This window comes from Lontra canadensis, unplaced genomic scaffold, assembly GCF_010015895.1.
Source record: "Lontra canadensis isolate GAN:19392208 unplaced genomic scaffold, GSC_riverotter_1.0 scaffold9, whole genome shotgun sequence".
In the NCBI taxonomy this organism is placed as follows: Eukaryota; Metazoa; Chordata; class Mammalia; order Carnivora; family Mustelidae; genus Lontra; species Lontra canadensis.
In genome coordinates, this window is record NW_022631003.1 from 22495263 (window position 1) to 22522346 (window position 27084).

Sequence of the window (27084 nt, forward strand, 5' to 3'; positions counted from 1 at the left end):
CATTATTTTTCAAAGGTTTTTCCAGTTTTATTTGTTTTACTCTGAGCAGCTGAATAGTACCCAAAATAGTTCCACTGCCATAATTATTTATAATTTTCATATTTTTAATTGGATTTGATTCATTATGAAAACCTGGATTAAGAATCACTTAATAATACTCTAATAGACAACAGTGAATCTAATTCACTTTACCACAGAAAATGTACAAAAGGAATTAAAAAAGAGCAGGAAAAAAATGGATAGCATTATTCATACTATTAAAAAATTCATAACTACTAGGGAGCTGATAAAAACAATGTGCTAAAGGATGGCTTTTGAGGACTTTTTCATGAGTTGTTTTTTTTTTTTAAATGAAAATACTCAGAAAGATCTCATTGTCTTACTCATAGGTTGTTATGTTTACACAAACCTTGAAAACTACTCTAATGACAGGAATGGATAGGAAGGGAAGGTGTAAAATTGAAACACTCTCACCTTTGCTAGCCTTTTATTTCAGTTCTGTTTCCCCGGGGAGTAAGTTTAAACTACCTTAAGACAACGAATGGTTTAACTTATTAAATCTTTAAGATGTTTAAAGGGAATAATCATAGCCTACATTTAAAAGACCTTATAAGAACTTGAAAAACAGGCATGTTTGCCAGAGGTTTTATTCTAAATAACAGAGTACATTCTGATTGCCTCCATGATTAAACTTTTTCAGAGTATTTCAATTTACGCTCACTAAAAATTATGGCCACTATTACATTTTTCCTTTTCAGACTGAGAGTTGATGTGTTACCGGTATAAAACTCACAATGGAATATACAAAATTCACAACGGAATATACAAGACAGGAAATCATTTATTTCATCATTTAACACAGGTATATTGAGTTACTATCACACACAAAATCACCACTCTGGGCCTTGGTTGTCTCAAAGTAGAAATTAGATATAGAACCTCTCTTGGAGAAGCTTAATATCTGCTAGAAGGTAAGACATATATATACAGTACATGTTAAAAAGAAATGACAAAGGATCCTGAGGAAAACATATGAGGAGAACAATCAGAGAACATAAAGATTATGCCTTCATGGCTCAGAATAAATTTGCCTACTGACAGATTCATTTGCATATGAAGATAAAGTCAAACATATTCCAGTTAAAAGAGGGAGGAAAGATACTAAACACAGAGAAACTGGAAAGACTGAGGTGGTCGGGGAGAAGTGCTCAGTACTTCACCTTGGCTAATCAGCAATTCATAGGAAAGAGAGTAGCCGGGCTAAACTTAAAACGAAGGGAAGCCACCAGGTTATGGAGGGCCGAAATTGAACCTGCTTCTGTTGGCAGTGTTTGAAGTAATGGACCGACATGACCTAAACTCAGCTTTAGCAAAGCTGATTTAGAAGTAGTACTTAAGAATAAATTGAAATAGGATGGCGGCAGATGTAGAGACCACTTAGAAGGTAATAGTTTAAGAAAATAGTCATGTGGCCCTAAAATAGTGAAAGTAGGGCAAATAAGGCAAAAACAAGGATAAACTTCAAGTGAAAATAGCAGTACTTGAAAACCAGCTGCATACGGCAAAGAAAGAAGTGGTCAAAGATATGTTCTTCTAACGGGCTAGAAATTCTCCCTAAAATTGAACTATTCCTGGAGCTAACTCACTGTAAGGATTATTTGTGCCAGTATTGAGAGCGAATTTCAAAATACAAAGAAAGGGAGGGGATTTATTTTGTACAATTTCATCATGAACTCAAATGAGATCATAATTACACTGTCCACATTTGCTTCACTCTGCCTTATATTTTTACACCTTTGGAAATGAGTTAGAGAAAACATACCCATCATATACAAGTCATTCAAGTGACAAGGAAACACAAAACACAAGTATTATCCACTCGTAACATTCTTTTCAAGCTGTAGGCAATAAGCCACCGAATGGAAGAGTAAGCTTTGCCCAAATACCAAGTGAGGGTTAGAACAAGCATAGGGTTAGCACTTCAGAGTGGAAAAGCTTTGTTTTCTAGAAAGTCGTGAAGTTGGATCCACTCCCTACCAAAACAAGGGAGCTTAACTTGTGGACATCAACCAAAGACAAGTCCCAGCCCAAGCAACCCAAAAGAACACACTATCACAAGAAGGAGTAAAATTACCCATGAAATATGGCTGAGTAAATTTTTGTCCCTCAAGCCTTTTACCTTTAATGCTTTAATTTTGGAATATTTTACCACCAGTCTCTAACAAAGTTTAATTTCAGCTGTATCAGCCTAGTAGATGATCTGGGGGGAAAATATCAATTTATCAGGATGTTAGAGACTTTGGGGAGTAGTCTGGATGCTAAACAAAAGAAAGTTGACCCTTGAACAATGTGCAGGTTAGAAGCACCAACCCCTACAGAGTCAAAAATCCACAAATAACTTCTGACTCTCCAAAAACTTAACTACTAATAGCTTACTGTTGGCCCAAAGCCTTACCAATAACATAAAAAGTTGATCAACACATATTTTGCATTCATATATATATACATGTATATATATATATATATATATATATATATATATATATTACATACAGTTTTCTTACAATAAACAGTGCTACAGAAAATATTAAGAAAACCATAAGGAAGTGAAAATACATTTATGGTACTGTACTGTATTTATAGAAATAAGTCCACATATAAGTGGGGCACAGTTCAAATTCATACTGTTCAAGAGCCAACCGTATCCACAAAATGAGGATTTAAATAGCATAAACATAAATTAAGAGCAAAAGAGCTGAAATGAGATAAACCAACTTAATCATTTTACCATTCAGAAAACAGTATCTTCTTTTGGCAAAAGAAGTTCTTCTACCCTGGCTTAGCAAAGGGAAAGAAGAGATGAAAACCTCTCTCACGAGGACAGTGGGTCAGGGGGTAGAGGGTGGAACAGACTGGTTAAACACATGAGAAAGTGGCGCCTGGGTGGCTCAGATGTTAAGTGTCTGCCTTTGGCTCGGGTCATGATTCCATGGTCCTGAGATAGAGCCCCACATCGGGCTTCCTGATGGCTCGCAGGAAGTCTGCTCCTCCCTCTCGCACTGCCCTGCTTCTGTTCCCTCTCTGACTGTATCTCTCTGTGTCAAATAAATAAATAAAATCTTAAAAAAAAATGAGAAAGGCTGGAAAGAATATTATTCAAGAGGTTTTGGCAACAATAAAGATAGAATATGTTTCTCAGTTTCCCAGATGGATTTTATGATCCTTGTTCCTATTAGGAAAACAGAAAATGTAGTCCCTATAAATCAGCTCTACTGGGGATTAAATAAATTTCTGCAATCTCACCTGAGAATATAAAATTTTTCAGAATGTTTTGGGAAAATAATTTCAAGCTGGAGACTTTATTTCAGTACTCAGTCAACACATTTATAATCTCTGCAAGAAACCCAACTCTAACTCTGGCACTGGGCAAGAAAGTTCTTTTTAAAGTTCCTACTCTTCAAAAGGTTATATGTATACCTCTAATGGGGTATAAATATAAGTGAACAAATATAGCCTCTCAATATCACGAATGATAAAATAGATCACTTTTCAACTCATTTCAATTATAACATACAGCTTTTCCATATACATGACTTTTCTAGATAATAGAGTACCTCTTAAAGTAATTTTTAAATTATTTTTCTTTTATTTCTATTTGTATAAAAGTTTAAAATATATTTTATTATAAGAATTTATATATTTTACAGCATTTTTTCTTACTTAATCATTTAAACAATCTTCTTCATGCTTCCATTTGTCAATCTTTCCACAGAGAATTTTGAATATTACAACCATTTCTTTTTTTCAGCTTTACAGAGATATAATTAATATATAACATTATGTAAGTTTAAGGTGTGCAATGTGATAATCTGATACATACATTGTATACTGCAAAATGATTACCACATTAACCTTAGTTAATACCTCTAAAACCTCAAATAATTCCATTTTCGTCTGTGTCATGAGAACATTTAAGATCTATTCTCTTAGCAACATTCAGGGATATAACTCTGTACTATTACTAAAGTCACAAAGTGGTGTTTACATAAGATACTTATTCACCTTATAACTGGAAGTTTGTACTCCTTGACTAACATCTATCTCTCCATTTGCTACCAACCAGCCAAGGCAACCACTATTCTACTCCTATTTCTGTAAGTTCAGCTTTTTCAGATTCCATATATAAATGAAATCATAGAGTATTTGTCTCTCTCTGACTTACTTAGCATAATGCCCTCAATCTATACACATTGTCACAAATGGCAGGATTTTCTTCTTTCCACTGGCTGATAATACATAAGAATTATATTCATATATGTAGATTCATATATATGTGTGTGTATACACACACACACACACACACACACACACATATACACAACACGTTTTCTTTATTAATTCATCTATGGAGGGACCCTTAAGGTGGTTTCCAAGTCTTTCCTATTGTGCATAATGTTTCCTTCATTATATTCCCCACCTTCAAAATTCTTTCAGTTCTTTTTTTATAATTACTATCTCTGTTAAACTTCTCATTTGTTTGTGTATTGTTTTCCTGATTTCATTGAATTGTCCTTTCAGTGTTTTGTTGCTTGTTTGTAGTTCCCTGAGCTTCCTTAAAGTAACTATTTTGAATTCTCTTATCAGGAAAATTGATAACACCCTCTGGAGGGGAAAGGGTATCGGTTACTTGAAAACTGTCTTCCTTAGGTGGTATCATTTTTCTTTGATTTTTTTTAGGTTCCTCTAAGTTCTGTGTTGCTGTCTTTGCATTTGAATAAAGAGTCATCTTCTCTAGTCTATACTGATTGGTTTCAGGAGAGAAAACCTGCCTTCAGCCCTGTTAAAGATTCTGAGGCTTTCCCAGATCTTTTCTATGGATATCCTCACTGCATACTTCTTATTCCCTTCTCTGGGGGAATTCATAAGATTGTACACCTTCTGTGGATCCTGCAAGTCAGGTCAAATGCTGATAACCTTCCTTTGCTTTCCCTAGGGCAGTACTGAATGCTCAAGCTTGTGTAGTTTCTCCCAATTCTCTAGAGTCAGGCCGGCTTTCTGCAAGTGCTCACTGTCTGCAAAAGTTCATTCTTACTGCTTCAGGAACATACACGGAAGTTGGCCTGCTATGGGGTCCTTGTGGGGAAGAGCAGGGGTAAGGTACATGGAGTATTGGGGGGGAGGGGAGCTGGGGCCAGTTGTAGAGATCCACAGGGGAGTCATCCCCCCACAGTTCATGAATGGGCTTCCTAATACAGTCTACAAAGCTGTCAGTAGGATCTGCAGCCCTTTGATACATTCTACCCTGAGCCCCAACTGCTGTTTTCCCAGTCATGCAAGTCACTACTTGGTATTATGGATGGGGCAGAAAAGAAGTAGGTCTCTTTGGTGGCATCCCACATACTGGGGAAGCTGGACACTCATTCACATACTCTCCACTTTCCCCCACAGGAAAAATCCCAGGCCAAGAAGTTCTATTTTGGCACTGAGCTATGCCTTGGGGGAGGGGCAACACAGGTAAAATAAAATCGCCCGTTACCCTCTCCACTGTGTTCAATCTCAGATTTTTTTTTTTCCTCCAATGATATGTTTGTTGGCACCTCCGCTAGATTCCCAGGCTTTCACAAGGGTACTACTGTCCATGGGTGATTGTCAATGTCAAAACTGGTGTTCTTTGCAGGAGGGAGAGGGAAGAATGGAAAAACCTAAAAAAACAAAAAACCTCTTATTCCACCATAATGATAACATCATTCTTCAGTAACACAAGGGGAGTTCACCCACCAGCATTCTGCCATGGTTGCAGCCTAGAATCATTTCTTAATGGTCACTTTATGGTTGACATTTTTAATATCAAGTACCATAATGTGTTATAACATTCTTACAGTATACTGAGGTGTGAAACATAGTTTTCCCCCTTAATTAAAATGTACTTAATCTATAATGATTTGGGTTCTTTTACTTTATATATATATATATATATATATATATACATATACACACACACACACACACACACACACACACATATATATATTATATAAAGTATATAGTACATAATATGAGCAGGCATTTTTTCCTCTCTCTCTTACCAGCCTCTCAGCTGTCTCTTCCCTTGCTATTTATATACTACTCTACAACCTCATCATAACCTTCTATTACTTTATTGCTCTGGGAGCTGGAAATAAGCTGAGCAAATTAGTTCTAAAATTTCAATAAATAAATTTTAAATAAAAGCCCACGTACTGTTCCTGTGAACGATCATTTATATTATTGTAATTATTTATGCCTCTCTCCATGATTTAGTCCCAGCTACGTAGGCTACCTTATACCTTACCATCCTTAGTGCCTAGCACTATACCTAATACAGAGAGATGGAAAAATAGAGCTGATAAACATTTTAAGTAAAAGAATTTTCAAATTCCTGACCAAATTCAAGAGAGCATCAGTACAGTCACACAAAGGCTTAGAATACTTAGATTTTAAGACTAACTCTGCAATGAACTAGTTGTATGACCTTGGACAAATCATTTGGCCTGCCTTGGTTTTACTTTCTTCATTAGCAACATAAGATAGCTACACCACACAGTCTTTACATATCTCATGTATCATACATTTTAAGATTCTTTATCATCTATTCTGATTACTAATAATCTTTTCTCTTAAATAAGTAAGATTATAAAATAAGTCACCTCCAGAGAGGCATTTTGATTAAATCCTGATCTAGTGGCAAATACTGTAGGTCCACTTTTACTGGAAAGGAGTGTTATAAAGGGTGGTGGCAAGAAGCAAAGGTTCAATTTTAAAGTTTCCCATACTGGCCCAATCCCCTCATTTTACCTATAAATCACAGGCTCCAGCTGGATATAAACTGAATGTTAAATTTCATAAAGGTAGAGGGCTGGGAACAGTGATGTGTCTTGGGCAGCTGGAGGACAAACTTGTGACATCTGTGGTAAAATATGGAAGAATGACAAGAGATAAAGAAATGGGATGATATTGCTGATAAACTCTGTCTACCTTTCAACTTCACCTCCAGAACACTCTGGTAGAAAGAAAACGTGAAATAGTGAAGAAATAAACCCTGCTCGGTTTTTCTATCATACTTTGTTTACATGTAGAACAGATACTGAAATCTCACTAACATCAAAAAGCATTTTAAACATTTATTCCTTGAATATGTATTAAAACAAAAACTGAGGACACATGTACACTTAGCATTGTGCTAAGGCACATGAAAGACCAAGATTACTCAGACACATTTTCTACCTCCAAGTGTTGAGACTAGTTAAATGGAAAAACAAGTAAATAAACCATAAAATGCAACTTAATTACTACTTTAAAGTGAGTATAAGATACCACTTGGGCACAAAGAAGGAACTGACTAATTTTTTCCAGGAAAGTAACCTTTAAGCCAAGTGGAAAATAATATAGACTAAATGATGAGGTTGACAGAGAGCAAACTCCAGGCCGAGGAACAGCTTGTGTGAAGTCATGGAAGCATGAAGCTAAGTGTATTCAATTACTTCAATTATTAAAGCATTTGTGGAGTAAAAGAGTCAAAGAATGAGACCTGAAAGTAAACTAGGGAGACTGTGTCACAGAGGGCTTTCATTTCGGGCCACTATAAAGAGGAACTGGACTTCCTAACGAGCATATGGGGAACACTGAAGAATTCTAAGCAAGGTAATAATATGATCAACAGAAGAAGGGAATGCTCTGTCAGCCATTCTGTAACAGGAATCAACAGGATTTGGTGACTGATCACTTAAAGGTGGGACAGAGTGGTGCATAAGGCAAAAAAAGAGTCCAGAAAGATCACATACCATTAAAGTTACCATTTCAGTAATAGTGGCTCCATTTAGACGAACGGGAAAAGAAGAGAGGGGAACAGGTTTAGGGAAAATGCAATAAATATATTTTGGTAAATGTGAAGTCTTGGAGGCCTGTGCAAACTTCAGGTATAGTCAGAAACAAAGGATTAGAGTTTAGGGGAATGTTACCAGCAGGAGATAAAAAATTGAAAGTCATTGTTCTAATGAAAACAATGTGAAGTGCTGAAGTCATCTTGGAAAACAATGAAACATGAAATGAGATGAGCGCTGAGAAAAGAATTCTGGAAAACGATGAAACTTCTCACTTGTAAGTGTTCAGATTATGAACAAAACCATGAACAGAGCCAAAAAAAAAAAAAAAAAAAAAAAAAAAACAAGCACTGGCTTTCTCTGCTACCAACAGATGGAGTTACAATTTTCTTGAGGTTACCGCTTCGCAACTCTCCCAGTAACTTTTAGTTACATATTAAACTCCTAGAAGCAGAGATCCTGAAGGAACGTCTAAGTGCAAATAAGTAACAAAAGAGAGGTAGGATGTAAAGCAGAAAAGAACTGCAAAGCGCCATGAGAGCCAAAAGAAGACAACATTCTTTAAAAGAAAAAAGTGATCATTACAAGCATACATTCATTCAGTAAATGGACAATCTACAAAGTAGTACAAATTCTAAGCAATAAAAAATTCAATAGTGAACAAAACACTGCCCATGTCCTCTACGAGCTTGCAGCAAATGCTACAGCAAAATCAAGATAAAAACTAAACATTTGCCTTTTGGCATGGCTTTTTACAAGACTACAAATGACCTAGAGGTATGATGAGCTCAGGCACTAGACTACAGTGGGTAGACAACTGCAGGAAGAGTGAGGAAGAGGAAACAACAGGTAATAAGGTTCTCCTCAAGAATCTCACCTGGGAACAAGACAGAAATAAGGCAGCAGAAAGAGGGCATTAAGAAAATAACTTTCAAACATGCATAGCATCACATCAAGAGAATTAAAAGACACATGGACTCTAGGAGCTTACAATATGAAGAGTCTGACATAGACAAATACACGAAAGACAGAGAAGAATAACATTTTAAATTGATTCCATAATACATTCTACAAGAGAGAGAGGTCTAAATTATTAAAATTACATTCCAATGTTATTAATTTTGATTAATAATGATTCTCTCTCTTATCACAATTTGGTTTAAGTCAAGTTGCAATCAGAAGACAATCCTGAGATCAAAGAAATTCAATCACCTCCCCCCATCAAAGAAAGAAGGAAAATGAAGGAGATACTTCGATGCAATTGGGTATTAAAGATATGTATGGGACCAGTTACCTGGTAAAGGAGATGCATAGACTATTTTAGTACTGGGTTTACTGGCCCCTTCAAAAGATGTTAGAGAGAAGTCAGAAAGTGTTGGGGGTGGGGAGTGATGTCATAGAAGCAAATAAGTATTCTAAGTACTTACTAGAAAAAATAGTGTGATTTATGTAGGTCCAGTTGACATAAGTCTGTGTCAGTTTTATCATCCCAGCTGGTTCAACATATTTCAAAATAGCATATGACATGAACTATATCCATACCAGGAGAAAAAGAAAGATCTTATCCATGTCTAGCTAACATTATAGAGGCAAGATGGCAAGCAGAAAGCAGTGTATGACCTAATAAAATTACCTCATACTGGTGTCTAAAATTCGCATTTTTGTAGTAGCAATTTGTAAAACTTATAACAAAGGTTGGAAATCTTTTATGTAATTTTACTAAACATAGTAACTACATGTACTCATAAATGTTTGCTTAATGAGAGGAAAACAGTCTTATCATCTTGGGACCATCAAGGAACTGCTACCAGAAATGCACATACTAATCTACTGCACAAGAAAAATATAGAAACAATTCCATCTTTAACCAACACACTCTCATACATTTTTTTTCTTAAAAAAAAAAAGTGTTCAAAACAAACTTCAAAAATAACTGAGTATGCCATCAATCTTTAAAAAACAAACAAGATCCTCTATTATTTGTTTGAGACCCACAGAAGAAGGAATAACCAAAATGAGGAAATAATGAATTAAGTTTTCTTTTTTAACAAAAGGGCTTCTATGTTATGGGATCTGGCAAAACTAGAGAGAGAGAATTATATATCTATTCCTCCTTCCTTCTCTTCCCAACCCCCAAACTTGTATACAAGCCTAGTGTTATTCAAGATAACAGCATATAGCCATAACTCTACAGTTGCATGGACAGAGCTTGGAAAATTAGGTCAGAAGCTTGCCACCGGGACTCCAATCATCTGTCTGGCAAGTTTGTATGACTTCCTCCTCCCTGGGATTCTCTTATACACTGCCCAAAAGGCAAGATAAGGGAAAGGTTATCAGGACTTTCTATAACAGCTACAAAAAGATTTGGTCCACATCACTAACAATGTGGGAAAACTCAGGCACTTTTATCCTTCTACAGTCAACATAGCAATCAGTGCTTCGATAAATATTTATTGAGAACCTTCTTTGCACAGAAATTCTGTCTTTTAAAGTTCAATGCCAATCATGGTCCAACCTATACACGCCAACTTAAAACTTGAAAGCAATTCTTGATCCTGTTTCCAAACAATTAAGGTCTTTGCAATGCAAATAAAGATGTTTTTTGAAATAGATCGTTATGAATCTTTCATTCTTAGTAGCTAACTAGAACCACATGAGCCAAACATATTGTGGGGATCATTTCAATGGTGTGTAATTTGAGAGGTGTGTCAGAAAGTGCTTTGCTCCACTAAAGGAGTACACATTTTTCTCTTGTAAGTAAAATACAAAGGCAATGTTGCTTCATACAGCAGCCTTAAAGTTACCCACATTCCAAATTCAAGATAAGAAATATTTCCCCTTCTCCAAAGATTAACACTTTACAACCAGCGTTAAGTCTTCAGCATGACTTCATTTTACAAATAACAATTTCTTCATTCCTAAAAGTTTCCAAGAACAAAATATTGAATAGTATCTATAAAAATAACACAAACCATGCTTGTCTGATCTGATCTTAAATTAACCTTAACTGCTGAGTATCTTTCAAAGGGAGTACTGTTGTATTATAATTTTTACCAAAGCTCTTCATAAATAAATCTTCCTGTAGTGGAATTATTGTAAAATGACTCATAATTTCAAAGTACTTATAAATCTACAATATCACTACATGTAAAAATTATAATACAAAATATGACTATTTTCACTCTCTTAGAAGTTAGAAAGAAGGAGGGAGAGAAGGTGAGAAAAGTTATTCTTTATTTTCCAATTTTTGACCATTTTGACCTAGAATCTGATTGCTTAAGTTTTTATGGTTCTTTTAATTTAGGCTTCTGACATCTGTAAATTCAGTAAGGATATAAATCTTATCTGTCTCAATTGCAGCATCTTTATTATTAATACATCTAACACTTAAGAGGCACTTACTTAGTATTTTTTTTACTTCTTTATTGACATATAAATTCCACTAACTGAAACAAGCTATTTTCTATTAAATAAAGCTGTATATGTCCAAGACTATTAGATCAAGAAATTAAAGTGAGTTGAATTAAACCAATGACTCTGCTAAGTTTAGCCAAATCCCTCCCTAATCTCATATAACTAACTCATATATACATATCACAAGAAGAATTACCAGAGAAAGTAGAAATGGATCAAACAAGCTCTATCACCAGTACAACAAGCAAAACTCACCATCACATACAAAGGACAGTTCCATACGCATTTTGTTGTATTAAGTATTCATTTGTGTACACGTTCCTCTTGCACAATTTTCTTTTAAAAGAAATTTCAAAAAAAAAAAGAAATTTCACCCCAGTATTATCCTTCCCAATGATTGCTAGGGTTGACAGCAAAACCTTGCTAAGAGTAATTAGAGAGGGAGGAATAGGAAGCTGAAAGATCATAGCTAGAAGTTTTTAGAAGTTCTTTCCAGAAACAAAACCAAAAACACTCTGAGCTGAATTAGTTTCTTTGACCTTAAAAATTAAGCTGTGTTCTCAAATCAATCCCTTGCAAAAATCTACAGGCTTTTGTCCTCCCTTGGAAAAAAAGAAAAACTCAGCAGGCTTGGATCAGCTACCTAATCTAAAAAGCTTTCCCTCACATTCATGTCGTTCTCTCAAGAATATGAAACTACATCAGCCTCCACATATAGTAAGCGTTTGTTACACCTAATGTCTAAGATCCAATTAATGGCCACATTAGCCTAACAGAATCAATGCTAGCTAGAAAGATCTAGCTGTCAAATCTTGCAATATTAAGAATGTCTGTCTTTTATTTTGTGTTTGAGTAAATATTTAATATACATTTCTATTACATAATACACTGTTACAATATATATAAACAGAGTTCCCCAGACATAGCTCATCAACAGCACAGTGATGGTTAAAATGGTTTCTATGTTCCTGTGAAATTTTAGTGTTTCTACTTTTGTCACACCAAACTATCTCTATGATCAGATACTACCATCACTAGTTTTCCCAATCATTTTACTACTCTATCCATTAGTATGGAATCTTTCTTTCAGTTTGATCATATAAGTACTTTTGAAAACCACAAACACAAAAGAAAATATAACTGGTAACCATTAGGTTAAGTTATCCCCTATTGTCAGGTCTTCTATTCTATAATAAATATCTCCCAATAATATTCAATTATTTCCATTAACTACATGGCAGAGTGAGAAAACGCAAATAACTACTGGTAACAGATATAGGTGAAGGGCAGGAAGTCTTGGAGGTAAGATAGAGACTTTTATTCCAGTTCCAAGACTCTTTAAAAAGCCATGGAGTATTCCATTGTAAAATTAATTTTATATTATATGACTTTACTTGAGATATATTTGAACTCAAATTCTAAAATTCCCTACAGTATTAAGGAGCTCCTACAAAACAAAATGTAAAAAAGGAAGAAAAAAAGAAAAAGAAAGAAAGGGGAGGGGAAGGGAGGGGAAAGCCAGTAGCATATATTCTAATATACAAACAAAACCATAGTGGGTCTTTCCTAATTACTATAAAAACTGGTGTTAAAATGTATTGCAGCTGAAGCTAATCACTGTTAATGTATTCAGTCTGGACAGGATTTCATTATCTTTATAATGAGACTTACTACTTCCAAAATAATCTATTTACTACCCAAATAAGATGAAGGTGATGAGGCTTTCAATCACTCCTTTGTTTCAAACTCTCTAGAAGCCTAAACTTAACCTTCACTGTCATAACCGCCATGAATGTCCCTTTTATTCAGACTTCAGTCTCCATGACTGAGATCTCACCAGGCAGTGAGAAAAAGTTACAAGAGTAACTGGAAAGATAGCAAAGTAATGAAAGATACATGTTTCAACTAAGTCATCTGAGGATTGAAAAAAAAAAAGCTATCAGACACTGGGGCTAGAGGATGGGGTAAAACAAGGATGAGAGAAGGAAGATGGAGAAGGCCTATCAAGGGAAAAACCCACATGGTCATTTATCTCCTTCAGAATTTTTATGACTATTTTCTTCATGAGACCATAGAAGGTAACGAGTCTTAAGATAGCTTTGAAATATGTGAAACATGGCAAAGCGCATAGATCTTATAGTAAATGATGCTAAAACTTTTTGTTTCAATTATATGGATAAGAAACATTAAAAAAAATAAATAATATGAAAAGAAAAGTTGAAGCTTTAAACATTTTATTCTGTAATTCTACAAAGATAGCAAATATACCAATATACAAACAACACAGAACTGATCATTCCTAAATTTAAATGAGGTTTTAATTTTTTACACAATTTTGTTTTATTATTCTTTACACATTATTATTCAAGCTTGGCTATCATGGATCAGTCATTTAAAAATCGAAGAGATGAGGGGTGCCTGGGTGGCTCAGCAGTTAAGCACCCAACTCCTGACTTCCATTCAGGTCAGGATCTCAGGGTCATTAGATCAAGCCTTACACAGGGCTCCTCACTCAGCACAGAGTCTGCTTGTCCCTCTCTGACCCCGCCCTCCCTGCCCCACCCCCTGCCTGTGCTCTCTCATACAAATAAATAAAGTCTTTAAAAATAAAAGAAGAGATGAGACATTAAACAAATCTGTGAATTAATGTAAATCTATTTAAAATTACAGCGTTTAATGATCACAAACTTTATATTTCAGACACTGGAAACATTCTATTGTTGCACTAAGCAAATAAATAATATACCAATAATACACATGTATTTCTAGAATAAGGAATAATATTCTAATAGTAATATTCTAAAAGAAATATAACATTTTAGTGGTGCTAATCAAAGACTTTCTAAATAAAATGAAATTCATGTCAATAGCCTTTAAGAGGGATTTAAAAAATGTGTTTTCCCTTTTTTTTTAACTTTTTTGGTTATTGTCCAAGAATAGTTGATATACAATATTTTATTATTTTCAGGTATACAACATAGTGATTCAATATTTACATACATTATGAAATAATCACCACAGTAAGCCTAGTTACCATCCATTACCATATCCAGTTATTACAATATTACTATTTCCTATGCTGTACCTTTTATCCTCATGACTTACTTCTTTTATAACTGGAAATTTATACCTCTTAATCCCCTTCATCTTTTTGCCCATACTCCCATTCCCTACGCCCCTCTGGCAACCACCAGTTTGTTTTCTGTACTTAGGAGACTGTTTCTGTTTTGTTTGTTCCTTTGTTCTCTAGATTCCACATTTAAGGGAAATCATACAGTATTTGTCTTTCTCTGCTTTATATCACTTATAGAATACCCTTTAGGTCTATCCACAATGACACAAATGTCAAGATTTCATTCTTTTTTATGGCTGATTAATATTTCTGTGTGTGTGTATGCACACATCTTTATTCATTCATCATTCATCTATTGACAGCCACTTAGGTTGCTTCCATATCTTGGCTACTGTAAGCAAAGCTGCAAAGAACATATGAGTACATACTCATGTTTTTATTTTCTTCAAATAAAATAGAATTCCTGGATCATAAGGTATTTCTACTTTTAATTATTTTAGGAAGCTCCATACTGTTTTTCCAAAGTTGCTGAACTAATTTAAATTCCTTCCACAGTGTTTGAGGATTGATTCCCTTTTCTCCACATCCTTGCCAACATTTATTACTTCTCATCTTTCTTATAATAGCCATTGACAGGTGTGAGGTGATACCTTACTGTGGTTTTAATTTGCATTTCCCTGATGATGAGTGTATGAGTGATGATGTAGAGCATTGTTTCATGTGTCTGTTGGACACATGTCTTGTCTACTTCGGAAAAATGTCTATACAGGTCCTCTGCCCTTTATTTATTTGGATTTTGGGGGGTTTTCTGCTGTTGAGTTGTTTTTTTTTTTTAAATACTTCATTTACTTGAGAGACAGAGAGAGAGAACGTGCATGAGCCAGAGGCCAGGTGTAGGGGGGGGAGCAGAGGGAGAAGGAGACTTCCCATTGAGCAAGGAGCCTGATTTAGAGCTCAATCCCAGGACCCCGGGATCATGACCTGAGCTAAAGGCAGATTTTTAACAGACTGACCCACCCAGGCACCCAGGGTTGAATTGTACTAAGTTCTTTATATTTTTGGATATTAAGCCTTTATCGAACATAGCATTTGCAAATATCCCTTCCCATTCAGTAGGTTGCCTTTCCATTTTATTGGTTTCCTTTACTATGCAAAAGCTTTGTAGTTTGATGTGGTACCATCTGTTTATTTTTGCTTTTGTTGCCCTTCCTTGAGAAGAGACAAATCCAAAAAACATGTTGCTATGACTGAAGTCCAAGAGCTTATCGCCTAGGTTCTCTTTTAAGAGTTTTATAGTTTCAGGTCTTACATTTAGCTCTTTAGTCCATTTTGAGTTTATTTTTGCATATGGTATAAAAAGATAGTCTAGTTCCATTCTTTTGCAGGTAGTTGCCCAATTTTTCCAACATCACCTACCGAAGAGACTGTCTTTTCCCAATTGTATATCCTTGCCTCCCTTGTTATAGATTGACAATATGAGTGTGGGTTGATTTCTGGGCTGTCTTTTCTGTTCCACTGGTCTCATTTTGTGCTAATACCACACTACTTTGAGTATGACAGCTTTGCAGTACAGTTTGAAATCAGGGAGTGTGATACCTTCAGCTTTGTTCTTTCTCAAAGTTGCTTTGGTCACTAAGGATCTATTGTGGATCCATACAAATTTTAAGATTTAATTCTTCTAGTTCTGTGGAAAATGCTATTGGTGCTTTGATGAGAACTGCAGTGAATCTTAAGATTGCTTTGAGTGATATGGACATTTTAATGGACATTTAATGGGCATTAATCTTCTAATCCATGAATATGGGATGTCTTTTTTGTTTATTTGTTTCTTTATTTCTTTATTTGTTTCTTTAACTTCTTTTATCAGTGCTTTGTAGTTTTCATTATACAATTCTTTCACCTCCTTGGTTCATTACTAAGTATTTTGTTCTTTTTGTAGCTATTGTAAATGGAATTGCTTTTCTCATTTCCTTTTCAGACAGCTTGATGTTAGTGTATGGAAATGGAACTGATTTTTGTCTATTAATTTTGTATCCTGCAATCTTACTAAACTTGTTTATTAGTTCTAACAGTTTTTTTTTTTATGGAGTCTTGGGTTTTTCCATATATAGTATAGTAACATGCTATCTACAAATAGTGAATTTTACTTCTTCTTTTCCAATTTTCTTGTCTGAATATTGTGGCCAGACTTCCAGTACTATGTTGAATAAAAGTGGTGAAAATAGGCAACCTTGTCTTATTCCTGATCTTAGAAGAAATTGTTTCAGTTTTTCACAGTTTGTTATCATGTTAGCTGTGGGTTTGTCATATAGGGTCTTTATAAGATTGAGGTATGTTCCCTCCTAATAAAGTGTTTTCATAAATGTACGTTGAATTTTGTCAAATGCTTTTACTGCATCTAATGAGTTGATCACGTTCTTACTCTTCATTTTGTTAATGTGGTTTGTCACACTGACTAATTTGCAGATATTGAAATATCTTTGTATCCCCAGAATAAATCCCACTTTATCCTGGTATAGGATCCTTTCAATGTATTATCAAATTCGGATTGCCAAGATTTTGTTGAGGATTTCTGCATTTATGTTCATCAGGGATACTGGTCTGTAATCTTTTTTTGTAGTGTCTTTATCAAGTTTTCATATCGGACTAATGCTGAACTTAGAGAATGTATTTGGAAACACTTCTTCCTCTTAAAACTTTTTGGAACAGTTTGAGAAGGATATCCTATAATACTTAATACTTAATAAAGAGTATTAACTCCTCTTTAATGTTTGGTAAAATGTAACTGTGAAATAGTCTGGTCTGGACTTTCACCGCTCTCTTTAAATATAAACTTCTCTTTCCTCTATTAATGTTCATTTATTTTCTATTTTGTCTTTCCTTTTTCTCTTCTCCCCTTCTATTAAAAACATGATTTTTCAGCTGTAGAACTCTAACCCCCAACAAGCACATAATTCATACAATTAATAAGTTATTTTAGCATATTGCTAAGTATTATGTTCAGGAACCATTCATGGCTCTTAGAATTCTGGATTGGCTCAAACAGGACTAGATGGCGTCTTTACAGGATGTTACATTTCTAATGTTGCTATGCTACTAAATATAAGCATGGCTTGAGACAGAACCTCTGATTTTACCCCAAAACACACAAGTCATCTTTCTTAATAAAAATCACTTGAGTATCACAGGACTGGGGAAAAACAAAAAACAAAAAACAAGAATTTATCTACTATATAAAGGACTATATTTAGAAAGTCATAGGATTAGAAGAGGAGATTCATGCAATTAAAACAGGTTTGGGATCTTTATCCTCTCCTACTATGATGCAATGAATACTGTATTGTATTGTTACTACAAAAATGAAAAACAACTGATTATTCAGTTCTTTCTAATATCTCTATAGGCTCTGTGAGAATGTACAGAATTTCCCATTACTCCTGTCATGTCTACCATTCTTCACATCAAACATATTCATCTTTCTGCCTGGAATGCCCCAGAGTCCCTCTTCATACTCTTATTCTTGGCCTCAAAAATTCATTCTATAAAACTCAAATGTCACATTCTTCAGTAAAGATTTTTCTGATTCCTCAGCCACAGTGGGCCTCTCCCTTTGTCTTGTGATGAGATATAAATATAATTTTTGTTCATTTAACCTACCCCCAACAACTGTGTCAAATAGGTACTATTATCGTTTCCCCTTCCTAGATAAGAAAACTAAGGCAGGTAAAGTCTTTCTGATTTCAAAGTCCACTGCTTGCTTGCTTGTTCATTTAATGCATACATTCATGAGTTCTATACTCTATTAAAATAATTGTCCCATTCTCTGGGTTCCCTGAAGACAGAAAGCAGAGATCCTGTCTCATTCATCTTTGTATTCCCAGGATCTGGGACAGAACAGATATTCAAGAAATGCTCAATAAATGACGAATGAATGAATAAATGAAAGGTAACAATGTTCAACTTACTCTGGGAGGAAAATTCCTCCCCTTCTAAATGTTCTTCCATAAAGAGTATGCTAGTAAGTGCTTATTTCATTCAGAAAACATTTTGTGTGTATCACATATGACATATACAACACATTTAAGCTGTGCTTAAAGATAACTGAGTTTAGTTCCCTGCCCTCAAGAAACTTACAATTCAGTGGGGGAAAGGTATAAACAATTAGCTACTTTTACTATTATGTGTTTTATTTTTCCTAAGCCCCACAAGTTCTTCTCTTTTTTATTTTTTTAAAAGATTTTATTTATTTATTTGAGAGAGAGAGAGAGAGCATGAGAGAGGACAAACTCAGAGAGACAAGCAGACTCCCTGCAGAGCTGGGAGCCTAAAGCAGGACTCCATTCCAGCACTCCAGGATCATGACCTGAGCCAAAAGCAGTTGCTCAACCAAGTGAGCCACCCAGGTGCCCAAGTTCCTCTCTTTAAAGGAACTTCATTCTTTATAACCATTTTCCAATAATTCACACCTCTGAGCCACTAAGATGCAGATCAGTCAACAAGAAAAAAAGAAAAAGGTTAAAAGAACCTCCATGAATCTCAAAAACAAAATTTTTGAGCCATTCTCATTTAACCCAGTAGTCATTTAAGACATGCACAAATTTTAAAGAAAAGAATAAAATCAAGGACATCTGATACTAACTATCCTTGTCCTTTTTCTTTTATGAGAGATCACACAACCAACTGGAAAGTTTTGGAATCAAAAAGATCAAAGTTCCCATCCAAACTCTGTTCCTTTCTCCCCATATGGATCACCAACAAGTCACTTTATCTTTCTGAACACATTTCTTACCTGTAATATGGAAATAAGGAGAACTGCCTTAAAGAGCTTTTGTAAGAGTTTAAAAAGATAATGTATGTAACACCTGCCACACCAAAGCTGCAACTTTCACTATGTCAAATCTCACTAGATTCTTTTTGGAAGCTAATGGTTCTATCTGTAGCATAACAATATTAAAAATTCTGGTCCCAATGTCATTAACTGTGTTACTGACATATCAAAAGAAAGGTACTTTAAAAAAAAAAAAAAGCTACTTCTTTCTGGCAAGAAGAGTGGCATGGGATAAGAGTCAAGACCATAGAGTTACACATCAAGTTTCTAGATGGTAAATACATCATCTGCCTCTTCTCAGCATACACCTTGCAATACCCTTATTTCAGATCCTCTTTGTGAAAAAGAAAACCTTAATAATCATTTCTTATGGTTAGATCTGAAAGAATTGATAGATATCACTCTGTATTAACAATTCCATCTTCTGTGCACCTGGGTTGCTCAGTCGGTTAACTGTTTATCTGCCTTTGGCTCACGTCATGATCCCAGGGTCCTGGGATAGAGCCCAGCATCAGGCTCCCTGCTTAGTGGGGAGCCTGCTTCTCCCTCTCCCTCCTCCTTGTGCTATCAAATAAATAAATAAATACAATATTTTTTAAATAAAAAACAAATAAAATCTTTTATTAAAAAAAAAAAATTCCATCTTCCACAAATGCCCAGGAACTAATCTCAACACACAGTCTATATGTATTACTACATTTTAGGTTCCAAGTCATTTCTCAACTGTTTTCTTTAAGCAATTTTGCAGAAGGCTTTTAAAAATCAAATAAAAACACTTTCTTTTCAATCCTAATCCCAATTTATAATCTAGTGGACTTAAAAATCTCATTTACTTGGTACTGGTACAACTGAAAAAAGAGAATCTAGACACAGACTTTGCACTTTTCATAAAAATTAACTAAAAATGGATCAAAGACCTAACAGTAAAATTATAAAACTCCTAAAAAAAATGATAAAATCTAGATGGTCTTGAATTTGGCAATGAGTTTTTAAAATGCAACACCAAAAGTTTATCCATGAAATTGACAAGTTGGATTTTATTAAAATTAAAAACATTTGCCCTGAAAAGACACTGCTAAGAGAATAAAAAGAAAAGCCAGACTAGAAGAAAATATCAGCAAAATACATATCTGATAAAATGATGGTATGAAAAAGATATAAAGAATTCTTAAAACAATAAAACTGACAACCCTATTAACAAATGGGCAAAAGTTCAGAACAGATAACTCCCCAAGGAAAATATACAAAATACAACAGCATGTGAAAAGATGTTTAACATTAAATGTCATTAGGGAATGGCAAATTAAAGCAACAATGAGATATTACTATACCTACTAGAATACATAAAATCCATAAAACTGACAATATCCAAAATTGACAAGAAGAAGAAACAGGAGCTTGCGTTAATTGCTGATGGGAATGAAAATGGCACAGGCACTCTGGAAAAGTTTGGCAAAATCATATAAAGCTAACAATAACCTTATCATATGATCCAGCAATCATGTTCCTAGGTATTTACCCGAATAATGTGAAATCTTGTGTCTACACAAAAACTTGCCCATGAATATTTGTAGTAGCTTTGTCTATAGTTGCACAAAACTGGAAGTAACAAAGATGTCCATCAATAAATGAATAGATACACAAACTGTGATAACACCCATAAATTACAAAATTACCAAGTAATAAAAAGAAATGAGCTATCAAATCACAATAAGACATAACGAACCTTAAATGCATATTCATAAGTGAAAGAAGCCAGTCTGACAAGGCTGTATGATTCCCATTATATGATGTCTGGAAAAGGCAAAACTATAGGGACAATTTAAAAAAAATAATCCATGGTTGTGGGGGAGGGGGGAAAAAGGAGAGGGGGATTAAGGGAGTGATATATGAAGCACAGGTTTCTTTTTTTTTTTTTAATGTATGATACTTTGATACTATAATAAAGGATACATGAAATGATGCATTTTTCAAAACCCAGAGAACTTTACAGGACAAAGAGAGAACTTCAGTGTATGCGAACTTTTAAAAAATCATTTAGAAGGTCAGAAGGATCCCAGAATGGAACAAAAATTGTGACAAAAGGATCTGACACTATTATTAATGCATGCAACTATCTCACTAAGTGGGATGGGGAAAAAGGAATGGAACCTAAACTAAAACCAAAAGTAACTGTACATAAGGACTGTACTCTAGTTGATAAAGTTGTTTCCCACTCTCTGCAAAGAGAACACAAGTTAGCAATTTCAGTACTGGTATAAGTATATAAAAGGACTGACAATTAAGTAAATGGATGACAGGTGGTGGGAGCCAGGTTTCTTTTCATGATTGGGATGAGTTTACAGATAAACAAAAGAAGGCCAGAATGACACAAGTGGTAACAGGGTAGGTAAGGTTGTAGATATCCATATGAACTCATATTTCGCTTAACATGGATACATATGATTATGTAGAGAAATATGTATAGATAGGTGTATATACAGGCTTTGTATACATACATATGTTTCCTGTTCTGTAGATAAGAGGATCTAAAGGCAATGACACCCCAGCAGCAACAAGAACCTAGCACCCAAATCTTGGCTTCTAATATTATTTCCCAAGAAGATGAAGCAGATTCTTTCTGGCTGATTCTGGGACTGGGACAGGTAATGGAAATATAAAAAATGAGCCTGGAACATCTTTTAATGTCAGAAAGTAAGGAAATTATTAACAAAAAAACAAAAAAAAAACACCTCACATTGATGGAGACATGTCAAAGGGATACAAGAGCCAACTGAAGGAGCTCCCAAAGGCCAAAGCTGAAACAACTTGAGCAACAAAATAAAGTAGTACTGGATTATAACCAAAAGTATATAATGTATATCCATGACTACAGACCAATATAAGTAAATGACTGAGTAAATACACAAATGGGGAGAAAAGAAAAATCTGCCATGCAGAAGCATTCTAAATAATTTATATAGATACCCCACCCTCAGGGAGGAAAAGTAAAACTATCCACTCCTTAAATGTGTGCTGTGCAAGATGACTTTCTTCTAAAAGTACAGCATAAAAAGAAGAGTAACTTTTCAGGGTAGAAACCTACCAAACACTAACTCAGGCAGGCAATCAAGATCATTATCAACAGTGATAAGTCATGTTGATAGCTCGTACCTTTTATATGATGTAATAAAAACAGCATTTTACTTCTGTGATCTTCCTTTCAAAAAACTAAAAGCCCAGTCTGATCAAGGCAACAAAGTCACACTAATTCCAGTAGAAGGTCATTCTACCCAATATCTCATCAATACTCCTCACAACCGTGAAGGTCATCAAAAACAAGGTCTACCAAGCTGTCACATCCAAAAGGACCATAAGGAGACATGACAACTAAAGTGTAATATGGTATCTAAGATTGTAGAGTCCTGAAACAGAAAAAGGACATCTGATAAACACCAAGGAAACCTAAATAAAGTGTGAATCTCAGTTAGTAATGACATACCAATACTGCTTCATTAATTCTCACAAATACTAATGTAAGATGTAATAAGAGAGGAAATTGGGTAACAGAGTATATAAGAAGTCACTGCCCTATCTTTATAATTTTTCTGTAAATCTAGAACTGGTCTAAAAGGAAAATATATTTTTTTAAATATTATCTAAGAATATATCTAGAAAATACTGCAGAGGGGTGGCTGGGTGGCTAAGTGGGTTAAGCCTCTGCTTTCGGCTCAGGTCATGATCTCAGGGTCCTGGGGATCAAGCCCCACATCGCATCCCATCCAGCTCTCGGCTCAGCAGGGAGCCTGCTCCACACACCCTCCCTCCATCCAGGCCTCTCTGCCTACTTGTGATCCCTCTCTCTGTCAAATAAATAAATAAAAATAAAATCTTTAGAAAACACTGCAGAGGCTGTACTGAAACACCGAACACCTTCCCTGCATACATTAAAGTTAAAATGTTGACAACTATGTTGTTACAGAATTTTCCTTAAGAAAATATTTTCAATCACTAACAGCTGCAAACAATTTCATGCAGTAATTCCCAGCAGGGATGTACTATAGCTAAAGCACTTTAACTAAAATTCCACTTTCCCCCTTACATACCATTGCAGATGTCTGAAAGTTTGTAACCTATCATTAACTTAGGTTGTTTTGTGATGATCCAAATCTGTTTAATACAACTCACCAAAGCTAACTTAAATTTTACATAAATGAAATCAGTGCTAAAATACTCACCCAGCAAAACTTTAAGCATTTAACGAGTGACCTTGAGAAAAACTATCATCTTTTATTGTGGATACCATATTCTCCTATACAAACCATGGTTTTAGTGAGCTTCTGCAGAATTTTAAAATAGGTAAATGAAGAAAAGAATAGAGTCAGGAGAAAAATAAAAAGCAGTGAGTGAACATGTATGCAGCATAGCTCAAGAAAAGGAAGGGTCTAGGATTTGGGGTCTATCAAAAACTGAAAGCAAAGATACAAAGCCTATGTTATAGCATGGAAAAGGACTGATAACTGAAAAGTATCAGCGTAGGTAAAAAATTGAAAAGAGGAAAAAATCAGAAATGAAAACAAAATGAAATATTTTCATTTGACCTGAAACAAGCAAAGGGTTCAAAATTAGACATTAGACTCCTAATAGAAAACAATCCAGAATAAACCATGCTGAAGAATCACCCCAAATTCAACTTCAAGTATTCTCCCATCATTAATAAAAGGCTGAAAATTACTACTTACTGATATTCAATGGCATTGGAAAGTGGGAAGAAAAAAGACTTCAAAGAGAAGGTACCAAATATTGTGAACAGTGGATATTTCAGAATAGTGGAATTAAAAGTTTTCTTTTTTTTTCTGATGTGGATTGAATGACTTGCGGAATTTTAAAAAGCTTTAATCTATGAATTCTGCACTAAAGGCTTTCTATAAAATGTTATTACATTTGTGATACCCTTTAGTGGCAATTGTATAAAGTGCATTATTTTTCTAATTATACGTCAAAGTGTGAACCCATGACCAAAATTTTTTCACACTAGCAACTTAAGATCTATAACAATCTATCTGAAGAATTCCGATTCCAAACTGGAAATCTATGAGACAGGATGACACTGACTTTAATTTCAATGTCCACACGATCTACATTTAGTGCACCCTTTGCAAAACCTAAGTTCCTTCAGAATGGTATCCTCTCGGTACAAATAAATTAGAAGCAACGCACAACACAACTACTTTGCTGTTCCTGTGTATTTCCATATGCATGTGTGTGTAAAGTCTTCTGGGAATCCTAATTCTCCTATCTCGCAAAAGAATAACAAAGCCAAAATCAAGTTGTTCATATGCATCTGAAACCAAGTTTTATCTGAACTCTTCTAATATTACTATTCCTCTTATGAGACAAAAAAAAATGAAATCTTCAAAAGAAATGCAGTAATGCATTTCATTAAAATACATTTTGTAAAGGAGAATTCCAATTCTTAATGCTCTACCGCCCTAGACGTCTATGGTCTTCAAATCCTAATACCACAGGCGTCCTACCCCCAAAGAGATTCCAGCAGTACTATGGGTCTACGGGAAAAGAAGGATTTGAGAAACAATGCAAAGGAAGAGAACGATCCGTGCAAAGATTTCTGCACACAGATAATCCTTGAAAAGAAAGAAGAGTGACCACAGGAGAAGCGAACCGGCTCTTCATACGCGGAGAAATCAACTCCAAAGGCGTTAGTTGACAAAAACACCAGAAAGGCCATCTTCCAAAAGTAAAATGGGGATTAAAGTGGAACAAACTAAGAACGGAAAGTCAACAGGAATCAGGAGTGACAACTGTTCAAAAACAAGGAGCTATCTTAATTTGAGAGGGTATGCGATGGTGGGACCTTGCCCCAAACTATCCATCTGAAAAGACCCCCTCCATCTGAGCGTGGGGAAGGTAACTCTCGAAACCCCGAGCCTAAGATACGCCGTGAGAACACCGCTTTCGTAGTCGCCCCACGGACCAGACAGGCGCAGGTGTATATGTGCGGAAGCTCAGGTTACCAGGAAATATTACAAGGACACTGAGTATCTTCTCTGCCCACCTCTCCCAGAGCCTCGGGCTCCGCGGGCGGCGCGGGGCGGCCGGCGGCCGAAGGTCGGCACCCGCTCGGCGGCGCTCCACGGCCGGGCGCACCGACGCGCTCCGGCAGCAGCGCCCTGGCACACCTGGCTCCCGACACCAGTTGAAAGCCGTCAAAGTGAATGGAAGCGGACGCGGCGCCTGGCACCGCTCCATCCGAGCACACAAAGGCGGATTTTTAAAATCCAGTCTGAGTTCAAATAGCTGGACCCCCGGCCGGCGCCTTTCGCCCGAGGGGCTCTTACCTCGGATCCGCCCTCGGGGCCGTGGCTTTCCCCGGAGGCGCCTCGAGGCGGGACCAGGCTGGCCGGGGCCGGGAGAAAGCCCCCGACCGGGACCACGCCCTTCCAATCCCCCGCGAGCCTCAAAGCGGCGATCGGCGCCCGGCTGGAGAGCAGCGATCTCCCGGGCGAGCACAGCGCCGGTCTCGCGCTGGGCAAGACCGCCGCGCCCGCCGCCGCCTGTGAAGTCTGGAGCTGCCCGCCCGCTCACCCGCTCGCCGCCAAAGCCAGCCGCGCGCCGCGCATGCCCACTACCCCTGCTAGCAGGGAGCGAGAACGCGCGCGCGCGCCCCCGGCGCGGCTGGAGCTGGCTCCACTCTCCGGGTCTTGGCGGCAGCCGAGCCGCGGAGTATCTGGTCGACCCCAGCGCTGCAGGCGTACGGGGCGGTGGGGCCGAGTGGGTGGGAGTGGGGCGGAGAAAAGAGGTCAGCGCGCCGGGCTAAGTTATCAAGGCCATCAAAGTCGGGCCAGGGTTCCTAGCTACCGACAGGTTTCGAGAAGTGCCCTAGCAGGACCGACTAGCAGCTGGGATACGCGGGAAGGGGAACAGAGCATGTGGAAAGGTTCACCCCGGGGCAAGGTTGATGGCCCTGGCCATGGGAGCGCCCAGTTACAGCGCCCGGGTCCTGGAGCACAACTCCTGGGCACAAAGCTCGCCGCGCCCAACGACCCGCTAGCCTTCGTCTTCCTTCTCTCGGTCCTGCAGCCTATTTTCCCCCTTTTGTCGCTCTGCGCTTTTTTGTTTCAATTCATGCCATCAACTGGTGGCACCCAAGGACCTCCATGCGGTCCTTAGCTCCAGCCAGCAAGCCCAGACCCGTTTCGCAAGCCTGCCTTAGATCCCCATTCTTCACGTAGTTCTTGCCAAGAGCCTGATGTGGTTTGCAGTGGAGACTTCTTTCACTTAATCCCTCTCCCAACTTAAACCTCCTAATTGTTGCCTCCTCTTTGAGTAGCTCACTGAGCCACTAAATGAGAAGCCCTGTAGTAGTCTTCGTCTTAAAAACACTCATTTGTCATAGCTACGCCCCCTTCCTGTTCCAACTTCTTTAAAGGCAAGTGACTCTCAGAAATCAACAAAGATAAACTTGGTTAAAACAGTGGACATGCTTGCTTTGTGAGACAAGGAAAAGGACAGCGCAGTCAGGGGAAAACAAGGTTTCACACCAAGGTGGAAATTAAAACCATTATGCTAAACGTTCAAATAGAACTTAAGTCCAGTCCCCTATCTTAAGTAGAAATCATCTCTGCAGTATTTCCATCATACCATCATCCACTTAAACTTTTATTATGTTGGAAATCTTTATATTTATTATTATGTATAATCATGATTATTCACTTTTTACCTACGCGATTTTTATATATTATTTCTAATATTTATATATTTATATATTATTTCTAATCCTAATTACTGGTGTATTTCTAATACTAATTACTGATGCCAGAATTAAAACCCAGCTCTGCTTAAAAGATCCATAATCATTTGCTTTGTAAACATCAATTCAACTTCCCTTAGCACCATTCTGCTGATTCTGA

At 36.5% G+C, this 27084-nt stretch overlaps 1 protein-coding gene across 2 annotated transcripts in view; it reads right to left on the bottom strand.

Moving 5' to 3' along the window:
- Nucleotides 1-25746, bottom strand: part of EPS8 (epidermal growth factor receptor pathway substrate 8) — a 179412-nt gene extending 153666 nt beyond the window's left edge. The window contains exon 1 of one of the 2 annotated variants that reach the window (XM_032855077.1): nucleotides 25513-25746. The gene's annotated coding sequence lies outside the window, so the exon portion shown is untranslated. The remainder of the gene's footprint in view (nucleotides 1-25512) is intronic. The other variant, XM_032855076.1, reaches the window with a different exon arrangement.
- Between the last annotated feature and the right edge of the window lie 1338 nt (nucleotides 25747-27084).